Genomic DNA, 15,066 nt, shown 5'->3' on the forward strand with positions numbered 1-15,066 from the left:
CTATGGATGAACCCAAGCCCCTGACCCCGCCTTTCAATAAAATAAGTCTTCAGGTGTTGTTTTTGTCTGGACGTGCAAGACGGCTGGCACCCCTGTGAACAGTTCAGTTCAGTTTAGATAAGAGCTGGACAGGTGGCTCCCATGTGAACGACATTTCAGTTTAGATAAGAGGCGGACAGGAGCGTGGCCTCAACGCTTAATCAGCAAGGGAACGGGTCGCCCATCAGCCAGTCAGAGGTTAATATGCACACAATAGCTTTGTTTTTAATGTAATGTTGTTGTGGAATCGGTGTGGATGATGATTGGTTCAGGCAGCCTCACCTGGCCCATATCAGACTGCTGGGAGAGAAAGGAGACAGGCTGACACCATGATCTTCAATGGATCTAAGGGATTTCATCCAAAATTTCCCCAAAACATTGCCAACACAACAATGAGATGGATATAAAGGCTTTGTGGTTGCACAAATTTTGCCCAAAACATGGGCCAGGTTATTGAGCAACATCACGATGACAATAGCCTCCAGTGAGACTTCTGTTTACCTATGGACGTAGAAGCAGCCTTTGGACGCATACGTATAAAATGTCTTTATGTCTTTGTTTGTGCTTTATCAGTTTGGTCTCTCTATTGTATTGTGGTAGTTTATCCACAGTGCAAATGTGTCTTGTCTCTTTTGATGCTATCTTGTGTGCATTAAATCCTTAAACAAAGTCATGAAATGAGATTGAGCTGGCGTTTCCATAATTTCTCTGCAGCTTACTCATCCCAAAAACTGTAATTCTGAGAGAAATATGGACAGTTCTAAACTCTTTAACATGGCTCTGTGACTTTTTTATATCCACATCAAACGCACTCAGGTTCTGCCTTAATTTGAAATATTCAACAACATAACAGCGTGATCAGCATACAACAATGTTGCTGTGTCTGCTACATATCAATTTATTTTGTTGCACCAAAGTGTTTGTTTATAGTGATTGTAGCATTGCAGTGTGAGATAATGTGATAAAGAGGATGCTGCAATTGCTATCGTAATTGTTTGTGATTATGGTTACCTGCTGGCCTTTCATATTGTTGTACACAAACAAATGGGCAGCATAGAGTTTAGTATCAACAAAAGAAAATGTGAAACCACTGGGTTTCCATATTTTTGCGAAGACAGATAGAGTATACAAACTCAACGTCAACTTCATCTTTTTTAAAGACAAACTTTGTCTCTCTACTGTTAATATATAATAATAATAATAATAATAATAATAATAATAATAATAATAATAATAATAATAATAATAATAATAATAATAATAATGATAATAATAATAATAATAATACTGCATTTGATTTGGCAATAACCAGAAAAGAACATTGCATAGCAAAACAGATCCTGCAAAATGATAGGTCACACATAGCGATCAGGTATGACTTGTGTGCTTGTATGTGACTTCCGAGTCTTCTTTGCCTCAATAGCACATTAGCCTCCTGCATTTTGATGAATACACAGGGTGATTTGAAGCATGCAATAGGTAAAAGGTGTGCACCCTTTTTGTGTGTGTGTGTGTGTGTGTGTGTGTGTGTGTGTGTGTGTGTGTGTGTGTGTGTGTGTGTGTGTGTGTGTGTGTGTGTGTGTGTGTGTGTGTGTGTGTGTGTGTGTGTGTGCACATTTATATGGAGGGAGCCGGGTATTAAAGGAAGGGGTTTGAGTGATTGTAATGGTCTGACCCGCATGGTCATCAGCATTTTATCTGTATAACCTGGAGACAAGGAGGAGGAGGAGATGAGGAGTGAAGAGGAGGAGAGAGGAGGAGTAGGCAGAGAGAAGTGGAGGAGGAGAGGAGGAGCGAAGAGGAGGAGAGAGGAGGAGAGAGGAGGAGGAGGGAGCAGGAGTAGGCAGAGAGAGGTGGAGGAGGATAGGAGGAGTGAAGAGGAGGAGAGAGGAGGAGAGAGGAGGAGGAGGGAGCAGGAGTAGGCAGAGAGAGGTGGAGGAGGGAGGAGGAGGAGAGAGGAGACAGAGAGAGGTGGAGGAGGGAGGAGGAGAGAGGGGGAGGAGAGAGGAGGAGGAGAGAGGTGGAGGAGGAGGATTAGGAGGAGAGAGTAGGAGGAGGAGAGGGAGGGCGGTAGAGACGTAGTGTTGGCACAGAGGTCGCACAATGTCAAAAAGTAACAGGAAGCAAAGGAAGAAGAAGAAGAAATAGAAGACAACACACGTTGGGGGCGGAATCTTTACGGGGAATGAGGACTAAATTAGCATCGGATCATTGTCCACTTACGTGTGGAAGGAGCACATGTAGGAGGACTGGGGTGAGAAGGAGGAGGAGGAGGGTGTGGGGTCACAGGAGGAAGGTGGCGGTGAAGACGATGAGCATTGCCAGACTCCCCACGGGCTCGAGAAAACACTGACTCATAGAGCGAGGGATGGGTGTCGAGACAGGAAGAGGTTACCGAAGGAAATGCAAAGGAAATGGGGCTGTTGTTGCAGCTGCTTCTACATGGTGGTCAGATAATACCGAGCTTCATTATACCTCAACCTCGATAGCATCAAATAATACCTAGAGCAATAATACCTAGAACAATATACCTTTACCACAATATCATGAAATAATACCTAGACCAATATACTATCTAAAAAACAATATACCTTTACCACAATCATTAAATAACAACAATATGCCTTTACCACCACAGCTTCAAATTAGACACAGATGATATACCTTTACAGTTTGCATTCCCATTGCTACTATTGCTTCTCAAGGTGTGCTTTGTCGTTTGAAACTATTCATGTATAGTATGTGAGGGGGTTAGTTTGTGGATTGTAATTATATATAAACAATATCTCAACAACAAATTTCACGTATTGATTCAACACCTTGGTTTCACTGACGCCTAATATATTTTGGACACTTCCTTTATTTTCTAAATGGGGGATTGTCTCTCTCTCGGGTTTATTTTTTAAGCTTGTGCGCAACAGCACGTGTTGCACATCACATCAAAACATCATGTCTGCTTCAACGGCCAGAGGGTTCAACATGATGTGGGAGTTGGGGGGGGGGGCACGTGGCCCCATCTCCAGGCTCCGCCCCCGGGCTCATGGCTCCGCCCCCGGGCTCTCGGCTCCGCCCCCCTGGACATGGCCCCGCCCCCGTGCTCTGCGTGTGCGCGCGTTAAGGCGGTCACACTGGTCACGCGTGCACCACTCCCCCGTCTTCCTTCTTTGTTATGTTTAATAATGGATGCTTTTGCTCCGTCTCGCTTCATTGATCTCAATCACTTTGTCATTTATACTCGCCTTTAAATCTCCACTTTATCTCACTTTAATTTGTTTACTACCCCCACCCGGCCGCCCACCCACTCATTTGCAAAGGCAGCCGGGCCTGGGGATTCGAGCAGGGAATGTTTTCATCTCTTGCCCAGCCGAGTGCTTTGTCCCCTGGGCCGGGAGGAGGGCCAGGGGTCTCAGTGCGGGGGAAACATCCACAGATAAAGTATAGTGGCTAATGGGATTCAATATGTCTGTGTCTGACTCTCTGTGTCTATATATGTCCATTTATATCATCCCTTCATCCCTCCATCTGCCGTTGGTTGGTCCAAAACAACAAATCACAAATCCCATCACCCAAACAAACCCCAACAGCCCCCCCCCCCCCCCCCCCCCCCCCCCCACACACACACACAAACACACAGATACACACACACACACACACACACACACACACACACACACACACACACACACACACACACACACACACACACACACACACACACACACACACACACGTTTACCCTACCAACAGGGGACTGTTTTCATCGACCAAGTGTGGACCTCTATTTCTGGTCATTTATAAAATACAAAAACATAATACAGAGTTTAGTTTTAAGTTATTTTGTCATAATATAACTTCAAATGTGATTTCTTTTAAAGAAGTTGCCAAGAGGGGACTTGAATACTTAAGCGATATTTACATATCAAAGAGGGGACTCCATTCACTGCAGCAAGGGAGCTGTCTGTGCCTATTGTTTCACTCAATGAGTGTTTGCCAACTGCAACTGTTGCTTCTGTCAATGTGTTTACATGGGAAAATATAAAAGATGGTCCCCACTTGGATTGTACAACATGACAGAAGTCCCCTGTTAAATGGTATGGGGCGACCCTCACACTCCTGCATGGATCTGTGTGGAAAAGAACAAATGTAATTGTGAGAAGGTGAAATCCTCCCCCTTCTCACTGTCTCCCATTAGAGAAATTATTATTATTATTATTATTGTTATTATTATATTGTGTGTGTATATATTATATTGGGCTGGTGTAAGATTGGTCTTCCGTCCCGGTAGGGGGCAGTATGCTAAGGGAGCTTAGGATCAGAGTATCAGGGAATAGCCCAGGGGGGTGTTGATAGAAACAGCTGTTTTGTAAATATCTTTAGGTTGTGCACAGGGTGTGGGTATATATGTATTTGGTGATTGTTTATTTAGTGTCATGTTTATTTAGTATTCACACAATGTACTTTATGTTCAGTTATGTTGGATTGGTAGCTTTAGGTAAATAATGTTCCCCCAACTAATGGTCTGGCCCATACGGCCGTGATTGGTCCAATTGCCATTTCCCTATTTAAGGGCTTTCTCATTTGGTGTTTGGGGGCTGAAGGTGGTGCTGGCTTTGCTCTGACCCGAGCCTCGTCTTAATGCAGCCAAGGAGATGGAAGAGCGTTATGAATAATTATTAGTTGATTGTGTTGTACAATGAAAGACAGTAAAGATTCAATATGAATGGCAAAATAAGGATGGGATTTTATTTGAACAATAAAATATGTGTTGGGCAAATTATAGAGAGGCTGAGATTATAGATTTCATATTCAAAAGGCGAAGGGGTGAAAAAATTTAATAAATATATTTAAGAAATATAGGCCTACTCAAAGCCCAAATCATTGATATCATACCCTATCCAATAATAAAGAAATTTGAATTTGAATGGTAACAATTCCGTTAAATCCTCGTCCTCGTTTTGATAGTCTCACTCATGGCCGATCAGTGTGTTCTTTCTGATTAGCTCTTAATTGAGATCACCTGTCACGCACCGCTTTATTTAAGGTGAACACAATGGGTTTGTTTTACTTTTCGCATCGGCCTGTGTCAATCGAGGTTGAGTTTAGTGAGGGTTGAAAGTTTTCGATCTAGATTGCAGATCACTATTGTCACTTTATACAAACTGAAAGTATGCGTTGTTGCGTGTTTGTTTTTGTGGGCATTTGACTGAACAGCCCAGACAAATATTGCTACCAACATGGCACTTCGAAACAGACCACCGCAGTGAGTAAAAGTTATTTTCCTTTATTAAATGTTGAAGTTTTTGGGCTGTTTCCTCAGACACAAGCCATCAGTATCCCTGCACTTTGCACCTTGACATGCATGTCACTGCTGTTTGTTAACCTAGCTTTGCTGATTTGTATCTTGTGATGTGTGTGTGTGTTTTTCTTAACAGGTGTTAGATGACTGACAAGATCTATGGGGGGGCCCCCTTTGGGCCCCCCCATACTAACTTAGTCTTCAAAGGAATCTAGTGCCATGGGACTCCAGTGTCTTCAAAACATCCTCGGAATACATGTGTATGAATGGTCCACCGAAGGGTTGATCTGGAAGCCACCACGGTCCACGCAGTAATCTGCTGCGTGGGCCGTAGTGGCTTCCAGAGCCATCTTTCGGTCTAGGTCAGGTACAGTAATGGTTGCCCTTCAATGTAGCAGGCTACGGGATTCTGAAGAAGCCTGCTTTACGTAGCATTGGAGTACAAATATTGTGCAAAATGCTCATGTAATTGCACTAGCACTGGTAACCTGTAGATTAGCTTAGTTTAACGTCATTCGGTACTGTCTGTCAAATGTGTGGCTTACTTTAAGTCCACAAGGCCCTCTGGTAAACCACGTTGGAACACCCCTGGACAAGGTGATTAGTCACTGGGTGTGTGCTAAAGTTTTGTTCCATTTTTCACTAGTTGGTTAAGGTTTGGTAGAATTGTTTGGATGCTAGCGACGTGATGGCGTATGTACAAGAGCCTACCGTGGCCAGGCCACAGTTGCGACGGCCACGGCCAGATGGCCTAGTGTGAGTGCAACCGTGATTGCATTTGTATACTGTTTACCATTGGATGTTTATGCAATTTGGCTTAATTCATCCGCTGTAAAGCTGCATTTGACTATTCCAGGGTCGTTTTGTACAGGCTTTCAATTGACCTTGTTGACTAGTTTGTGGGAAGTTTTTTTTTTTTTTTTTACCCTTGCTTACAATCCAACGGTTGCGACCACTTATGCAACTGGGCTGTGAACCTTGCAATTCTAGTTGCATATTTGTACACGCAAGCTTGTCCATTTCTATCGCCATCACTAACACTAGCTTCAGCATTTCCTTGTAGGCCATTAACTGACGTGCATTGGAGTGATGATTTGGGTATTTTAAGATGCTTGAAAACCTAAAATAAAGCAAAATGCATGTCTGGTGTGCAAGAGCCAATTTGTTGGCTTGCAGTAGTCGAGGAGTTGCCGTAGGTCGTAAGCCATCTGGAGGTTGTGGCAATGGAGGCTTGTGGTAGATCTGCCATCCAAGAAAGGTTAATTCTTCTGAAGCATGATTAATAGTTTAGTAAATTGAATCTATTCATATAGAACTATAAAATCCAAGACTGCAGCCAGTAACTTGGATCGCAATATGTGGCAAGTATTGGTCTTCATTTGTAACAACAGAATAATTAACATGACTAACTGGGTTTCTTCCATTTTCTAACTAGGGGGACTTGACTGGTGAGTCTACTGGATTAATCAGTAGCGGTACTTTGCCCAACAGATTTGATGGCATGACTACAGGGTGACAAAGACAATTATTCCCTGCCTATCAAAAGAGACTTCTAAAACATAACTGCTAGAACAGTTCCTATACTTTTTGTATAATTTGGTAATGCTGCAAATTTACTTTTTGTAGTTGCTCCATATTTAGTTCTTTGACAGCCTCGCCTGCTAGAAAAGTCTATTCAAATCGGCTAAATATTATGAACTAAATTAATAGCCATGAAATGTTGTCACTCATACTAATGGCAAATACCCCCTTTCAGTTGGTGGTTCAACACTGATGTCTCTCTAGGCTTGAGGGAGAGCTCACAAGTAAATTACACGAATGTCCTGGAGCAATTGGGAATACACTTTTATTTAGTCTACCTGACCAGGGACATCACATCATTGAACTATAGGTAACCTAACCCAAATGTTTCACTCTTGTTAGGTTGTCCTTTTCTCTTGTTTTAACCCGAAAGGGCTGAAAATATCAACATTTCAGGTATTCTGTTTGGATAATGTGCAAAACTTGTGGCTTCACTAATAAAAAAAATTAACTAATGTATTTTTCTTAATGTGGTTAAACTATTTAAAGATTTGTATGCAAAATATTTCTGCTCAATTTGTGGTCAATGAAACTCACATTTTTTAATTTGATAAAACACAAATATGGGTTAAAGGTATTTGCTCTGGGCATCTTTTGAAATTTTTAGAATCTAGCTCCATTGCCGTTAGAAATGGTGTCTCCCAGTACTGCAAAGTGCTTCCACAAGTTTAAAAAAGAATGGGCAGAAAAGGAACTGCCAACTAAATCTATTTAACATGGGTAGAAAGTTTCCATGGAAGCTCTGGGCTGCTGGTTCCCAACACAGCTCCACTGTTAGCCTGTGACCTTGCGTTTAACTTTTTTAAACTTTTGGTGACTTTCACAAAAGAGAAATGAACTGGTTAATACAATAAACAAGACATTTGAAACTTCAGCTACATTTTTATCTATTTGTACTGCCTTTGATTTCAACCCGTGTTTGTCAGGTGATAACTATGTACCTGTGACCGCATATCATGGTACCGTTTTGAACTGTTTGTGGATATTGCATTAAATCCATATGCTTAACTTTTCAATAATGCATATCAACGAAACAATGGAATGAAATAAATGGTTCAAGCAATTTGTGGGACTTGGCTGCTTTTACATTATTACTCATTTTGGGGGTTATTTCAGTCTCTCCAACCTGCAGGTCGTGCGAAGAATCATGTGAATGGGAATAGCGAATGTCTCAAGAGTCAGCAATCGGTTCAAAAAGGCCCAATCCCGCGTCTCCATCCAGCTCAAGATGGAGGCATGCAGGGTGTTGACCAGTGGGACTGTCATCTGGGTTTGTGCATGCGTGTGTGTGTGTGTGTGTGTGCGTGTTAGTGCGTGTGCATGTGTGTGTGCCTGTGCGTGTGTGGTTGTGTGTTTGTGTGTGTGTCTCCACGTGCGTGGTTAAAGGAAGAAAGATGAAAGATGTGGGACCAGGAAATTGCCGATGTGGAGGTTATCGTTAGTCCTCCTCTGATGCACTCCAACACTTCTGGGACACGAGCACGAGGACATGAAGGGGAATCTAATTGGGAACGGAAACGTACGGCAGTATGGATGCATACTTAAACACACACTAGACACACTGGCACACGCACACTCATGTCAGACATAAAGCCACAAAGGGCATCCTATGGGAATACATTGAGATACAATTTTAAGAAAAGGTTAAAGAATATCTAAATGGTGGAGCGGTTAAGGTTGAAACACACGTTGCACTTTTCAAATGGTCAACGCCGATGGATACCATGAAACAGATGTATAAACAACGTTACCTAAATGACTTGGTCCCAGTGGCTTCTAGCTGCATTCAATGCTTCGGATCTCTTCTAGTTTCTACCTGGAAGGGAAATGATAGATGGTATAAACAGGCAAGGACAGATGCACAACACACACACACACACACACACACACACAAATGAGCCCACCACACTTCACAGACCCAATTCTTTGTATGTAAATAGGAGGCAATCACTTTCTTTTGCATGCCAAAGAGAGAAGAAACGACACTTTAGGGAACTTTAGTGAAGAAGGAAAGTAATCTCAAGCGCGCACATTGAGACGCACAAAGCAGCCCACTTTAGAAGTTCCAGACTAAAAAATGGCAGACAATAAAAACAAAGACAAGCTAGGGTGGGCTTAGCCAGTCACACATTGTACTATGGTATGAGCAGGGATATGGAAAGAGATTAGAAGCATTATTATAGAGCATCAAAAAAGATTGATTGTGAGAGATGCAAGATACACACACACACACACACACCCACACACACACACACACACACACACACACACACACACACACACACACACACACACACACACACACACACACACACACACACACACACACATATATTTACCTATAGGAAGGGAGAATGAAAATTAATAAAGTGGGGGAGAGAGATAATGAAAAATAATAGTAAGAGAGAGTGTGCAAGATAGGTATTAAAAAAAATCAATGTAAGAAAGAGAGGGGAATAAATAACAATTAGGATATGTTATAGAGAGAGAGAGAGAGAGAGAGAGAGAGAGGGAGAGAGAGAGAGAGAGAGAGAGCAAAACACACATATTAGGAGAGAGTGAGCGAGCTATAAATCAAAGATATGTAAGAGAGAGAGAGAGGTTTGTATGATATCTTATGAAAAGCTAAGAAAAAAAGCTCATTGATTTAACGAAGCAGGTTTATTTGACTCAATTCATGAATGTATCATGTTTAAGAGGTCACTCTGCATCCTTGGTGTAGATTGAATATTTATGTTGTGTTTTGAAATAATCGTTGCAAGGTTCCTGTTCATGTCTGGTGTACCCCTACTATCCACAAGTGTCCTCCCCCCATCTCGCCATAGGGATATGGAGAATTTTTGCCACGCCCCAGTGATGGTGGTGGTATGTATATGAAAAAGGGTATTCAAATATACAATGATCAATTAGGAGGCCAAAGTCCCACAGGAAGTGATGCAATAAGTAAGTGACTTAGGGGTCAAGGACCGTAATAAGTGTGGTATAGACCTGGGGTCTCTTTTATTTCAGAGAGGGTCTCAAAGGACACAATTCTACATTTTTTGGCTCCTGCCATCCAGGAAGTGACTCACAAAGCCTCAGCAAATGCTTCATCTCATGGTCTCAACCAGCGGCTCGCTGGCAAGATTTTGAGGTGAAGTTCCCCCCAGACCTACACCCTACCCATCCAACCAGCATATCTGAGAACCAGGCGTCTGTTTCATTAGAAAGAAAAGTTATGAGCAAGAGCAAAATGCAAGTGAACTTATTTTAATCATGGTGGAGGGGCATGGTGTGACCCCATACTCGATAAAACATGTCCACAGCTGTGTTTACCCGCCTTAAGGCACGAATTTCGGTCTCCGTCCCACCGGAAATGGGGAACTACAAACGCTGCTGTTTAATGCCTATTCACTCAACAGTTGGAGGCAGAGTAAATGAGCGAAAGAAAGGGGCTTTTCCCGCCCTTTCGGAATGGAGATGCCAAAATCCATAGAAACATTCCCCAAGTGTTTTTTGACATCTTCGAATGACCTCTCAGGGAGGGATTCCATAAATTATAGTTGGGCTGGAACCACCAAATTTATAATCTTGACTGTTCTTTAGGCCCTCATTCATATAACACAACCCCATGACTTTAGCTCATTCTGAAGTGTACCAGTCCCCAAGACAACGCTCCTATTCCGTCACTTCTGATTGGGCTAGACCCTAGAGTCACCTTACATATGACTTTAGTAGTTTAATGCCCTTTAATGACACACACACACACACACACACACACACACACACACACACACACACACACACACACACACACACACGCACACGCACGCACACACAGAGAGAGCATATAAGACACTTTTCCATCTTCTTCCACACTAATAATGTGTGTAATAGTTATTACACAACTTTTACCCTAGTTCTAGTTTTAAGGTAATACACCTTCATCTAGGTTTTTGTAATTTACACTTTACACAGAACTCATAAAATCGTTTCAGAGGTTGTTCAGAATATCTGTATTAAATACAGGATAAATGCATGGAAACGGAAACTTGGCGGCAGGGGGATTCAGAACCAAAATGTAGCTCATCGTTTAAAATGTATTGGTGAAATAAAATATATTTTTTGTTATTTCCTAAACAGAATACTGCCGAACCCGATTATATTCCCTCAAATCCCGAAAGACTATCATGAGAAACTAACTAAACATCATATCACTGAACAAAGATTATGACAATAGAAGGCACACGTTGCCAATGTTCCTTGGCTCTGCACTCCTTTGGACTTGGCGCAGTGATCACTCATGTTGCCCGACATTCGTAGGAAGAGAGAGAGAGAGAGGGAGAGAGAGAGAGAGAGAGAGAGAGAGAGAGAGAGAGAGTGTGAGTGAGTGAGTGAGTGAGTGAGTGAGTGAGTGAGTGAGTGAGTGAGTGAGTGAGTGAGTGAGTGAGTGAGTGAGTGAGTGAGATGATGAAAATGTATCTGAGAGAGAGATAAGCCCTATCCCTAAAAACGCAAACAGAATCTAGTTAATAAACGCTTGTGCATGATTCTTGTATTTAAGTCTTGATCTGCAATTCTCCTTTTAGGTCTTTATAAGTAGGGTAATCACATTAACATTGGTCAGCCTTTTCACAATGGTGGCCTTTTCAAAATAAATAAATGTCTTTACTCTTAGCCTCTAGAACTATACCTTGCACAAGCCATGACACTGCAGTGCATTATCTGCTTGCCCATTCTTTCCTATTAGATCTAATCCAGAATGATGTTTTTTTTTTCCTTCTTCACACCATCATCGAGTGACCATCAGCTGGATGTTGAAGTGGAACGGCGCTGGAAAGTGAAGAAATATAAAACAAAACGCTAATGGAGCCCAGCTCACCCACGGTGCACACCAAGGTCAGACTGGGCCCTCAGGGGTCGTTATGCTAGCGGCTAGAAGAGGCTACGCTAGCAAGCTAGAAGAGGCTATCGCTAGCGGATAGAAGAGGCTATGCTAGTGAGCTAGAAGAGGCTACGCTAGCGGCTAGAAGAGGCTACGCTAGTGAGCTAGAAGAGGCTATGCCGTTGGCTAGAAGAGGCCACGCTCGCGGCTAGAAGAGGCTACGATAACGGCTAGAAAAGGCTACGCTAGCGAGCAAGAAGAGGCTACGATAACCGATAGAAGGCTACCCTAGCGGCTACGCTAGGGAGTTAGTGGACTTGGCCAAATGTTGTTTTACTTTGTATAAGTAAGTATGCAAACAGTGTCCAATACTGTGCATCAGGTACATTTGAATGAAGATGAAGATGAATTCTGACATAATAGTTCCATCCGTTATAATCACTTGGTAGCCCACTGGAAGACTGCTAGTTTTAATCTCAGATCTTTCTGATCTTTAAAGTGTGTAGGTGTCCTTGGATAAGGCTCCCATAACACCTTGTAGTGAGTTTGTGTGTGTGTTGTTCAGTGTATATGTGTGTGTGTGTGTGTGTGTGTGTGTGTCTGTGTGTGTGTGTGTGTGTGTGTGTGTGTGTGTGTGTGTGTGTGTGTGTGTGTGTGTGTGTGTGTGAGAGGGACATTGTTTTTAGAGAGCGTGTGTATTATGACCGCCATTCAGTGTAAAGTGCTTTGACTAGCTTGTGATAGGCTTAAGAGATGTAGCCATTGTTCTGGTCAGCACATAGTGCATCAAAACACTTTAACCGATCAGGGATAAACCAGATCAACACATTGTTGGAGGACGTGATGGTGTGCTTTAGAAGAAAAGGACATTAAAAAATGCACAGCCCTAATATAGTCACATTGTATTGTCATATATAGTCAACATATATGGTACCGTATATGTAATCATAAATGGTGAACCTATATGGTGAAAATTATTGAAAAACTTTTAGCATGCTTTTGGTCAGGATGAAGCACCAAAAAGGGGAGGGGTCATCTAAATCTTCAAATGTATTACTTTTCAAAATGACTACTTTTCCTTTTTTTATCACTGAAACCAGAGAACATGGTTCTCCGCATTGAAGATGACTTTGATGGCTGATCAAAGTTAGTGTCGGCTATTTAAATAATCAGAGTCAGCTGGAATATAAGACTGAAATGATCCCACCACCCTTCAGGCCTTCCACCAAAGCAACCCCCCTAAAACATGAAGTGACTAGTTGGCTAGCTTTAGCAATGGATCGTCCTGGCCTTGGTTTAGACTCCGGTCTTGGGAATTGAGTGCATGTGAAAGGGGCCCACAGCTAGAAGCATGTTATTGATTAATTGCTGTCAAGATGTAAAGAGAATTTCAACAAATGTATGCTTCCAAGATAAATTACCTACTCCATCTTTAAATCAACATGGAAATAGACTGAGGATTTCTGGCTCTCATCTTTAATTCCATATTTTTAATAGCTTCAATACTCTGTCTCTCACATTATTATTTTACGTTATCTCTCCCTCACATTTTGTCATCACTTTCTTCCATGATATTGATCACAATCTCTCACGATCTCTGATATTGCTCACTTTGCTCCCTATCTCTCTTTCACTATCTATCTCTCATATTATTTGTTGTTCTCCGTCCCTGCCCCCCCCCCCCCCCCCAGGGCTTCAGCAGGGTGGCTCCAGCGCTCCTAATTGGCATGCGGGCAGCAGGATCAAACCATGGCGATCCGGGCCGTACGCAGACCCCCCCTCTCCTCCCAGTCATTATCCAGTCGCCCAGAGAAGAAGACGCAGGGACAAGGCTTACAAGAGGCTGATAAAGAGCCATTTTGATAAGGAAGCAACAGCAACCACCACCTAATGCTCACTGACAGCCAGTAACGCCCGTTCAGATACACACATGCTGTCACCAGCCAAGAGAGCACACAAACAAACGCAGAAGCGCATGAAAAACCTTCTCCCTCGCACAAACATACGCACACACCCTTGCTTAGCCAACAACAGATGGTGGAGTCATTACACATTGACAACAAAGGGAACTGATTGGAAATATGAAGTTATTATTTGTATTCTTGATGAAGGCTTGTCAGTAGCGTGTAGCAGCCAAGGGCGTACACTACAGCTAGCATAAACTAATTTGTTTATTCTCGTTTAGTATTTTCGAACCAATGTAGGAAAACTGTTTTAAAAATGATGAAATCATAATGAATTCACTATTTACTGCTACTTTTGCAATGCTTCAAAGTGGCACTTTGCGAAATGTCATTGTTCCGCTGGCTGCCTGTTGAGAGAGAGAATATTTTACATGCACCCTTCCTTTCATCATCGGCCATTAATTCTCCCATCGATCCCCCGATCAATGTATTCTCTTTTCTCATTCCAGCTCGAGGATGCAAGGGGCTCATTCGCCTTGTATCTGCAATGATCTGTGAAGTTCATGTCCACACTGACTAACTGACTGTGTGTGTGTGTACGTGCGCGTGCGTGCGTTACTGCAGATGTTGGACAGCTGGAATGCACTAACCATTACCTTTCTCCAGTCTCTGTATAAAGGGAGGCCGGGGCCACAGACACCCGATATAAAGGAGCCTCAACAAGTGGAAGCGCAGTAAAGACAAGCTGCTGAAAGTATATTATTATACTCTTTTTACCGAGGGATCCACTTAACATAATATGATTCACATGATTACACATCCAAAACACACACACACAAACACACACCTGTGAGGGGATAATATTTGAGTCCTCAGTTCAGACGAGCTCATCTTCGTCCCATTATGTAATCTGTGTGGCGTGTGTGTGAGTGTCTATTTGCACAGAGGCTCGTGCCTGGCCTTCTGTGTGTCTGCATCTGTCCAAATTCTTTGTGAATTTTTCAGTGTGTCTGTTTGCTGTTAGTTTGTCTGTGCAATTCAGTTTTCAAGAGGATTCATTCGCCAACACACACACACACACACACTAAGCCACATGCACACACACACACACACAAACAAACTATCACACACACACACACACACAGACACACACACACACACACACACACACACACACACACACACACACACACACACACACACACACACACACACACACACACACACACACACACACACACACCACACCACATGACAACTGAGAGGGGACAGACCAGCTAACACGTCTGGTATTGCAGACCATTTTAACAAAAATGAGATACAGAACGCTTCAGAGTGTTGTTTTCTGTCTCTCCGAGATGTTTAGCTATTTGTGCCATGGT

This window comes from Gadus chalcogrammus, chromosome 10 (assembly GCF_026213295.1).
Source record: "Gadus chalcogrammus isolate NIFS_2021 chromosome 10, NIFS_Gcha_1.0, whole genome shotgun sequence".
Lineage (NCBI taxonomy): Eukaryota > Metazoa > Chordata > Actinopteri > Gadiformes > Gadidae > Gadus > Gadus chalcogrammus.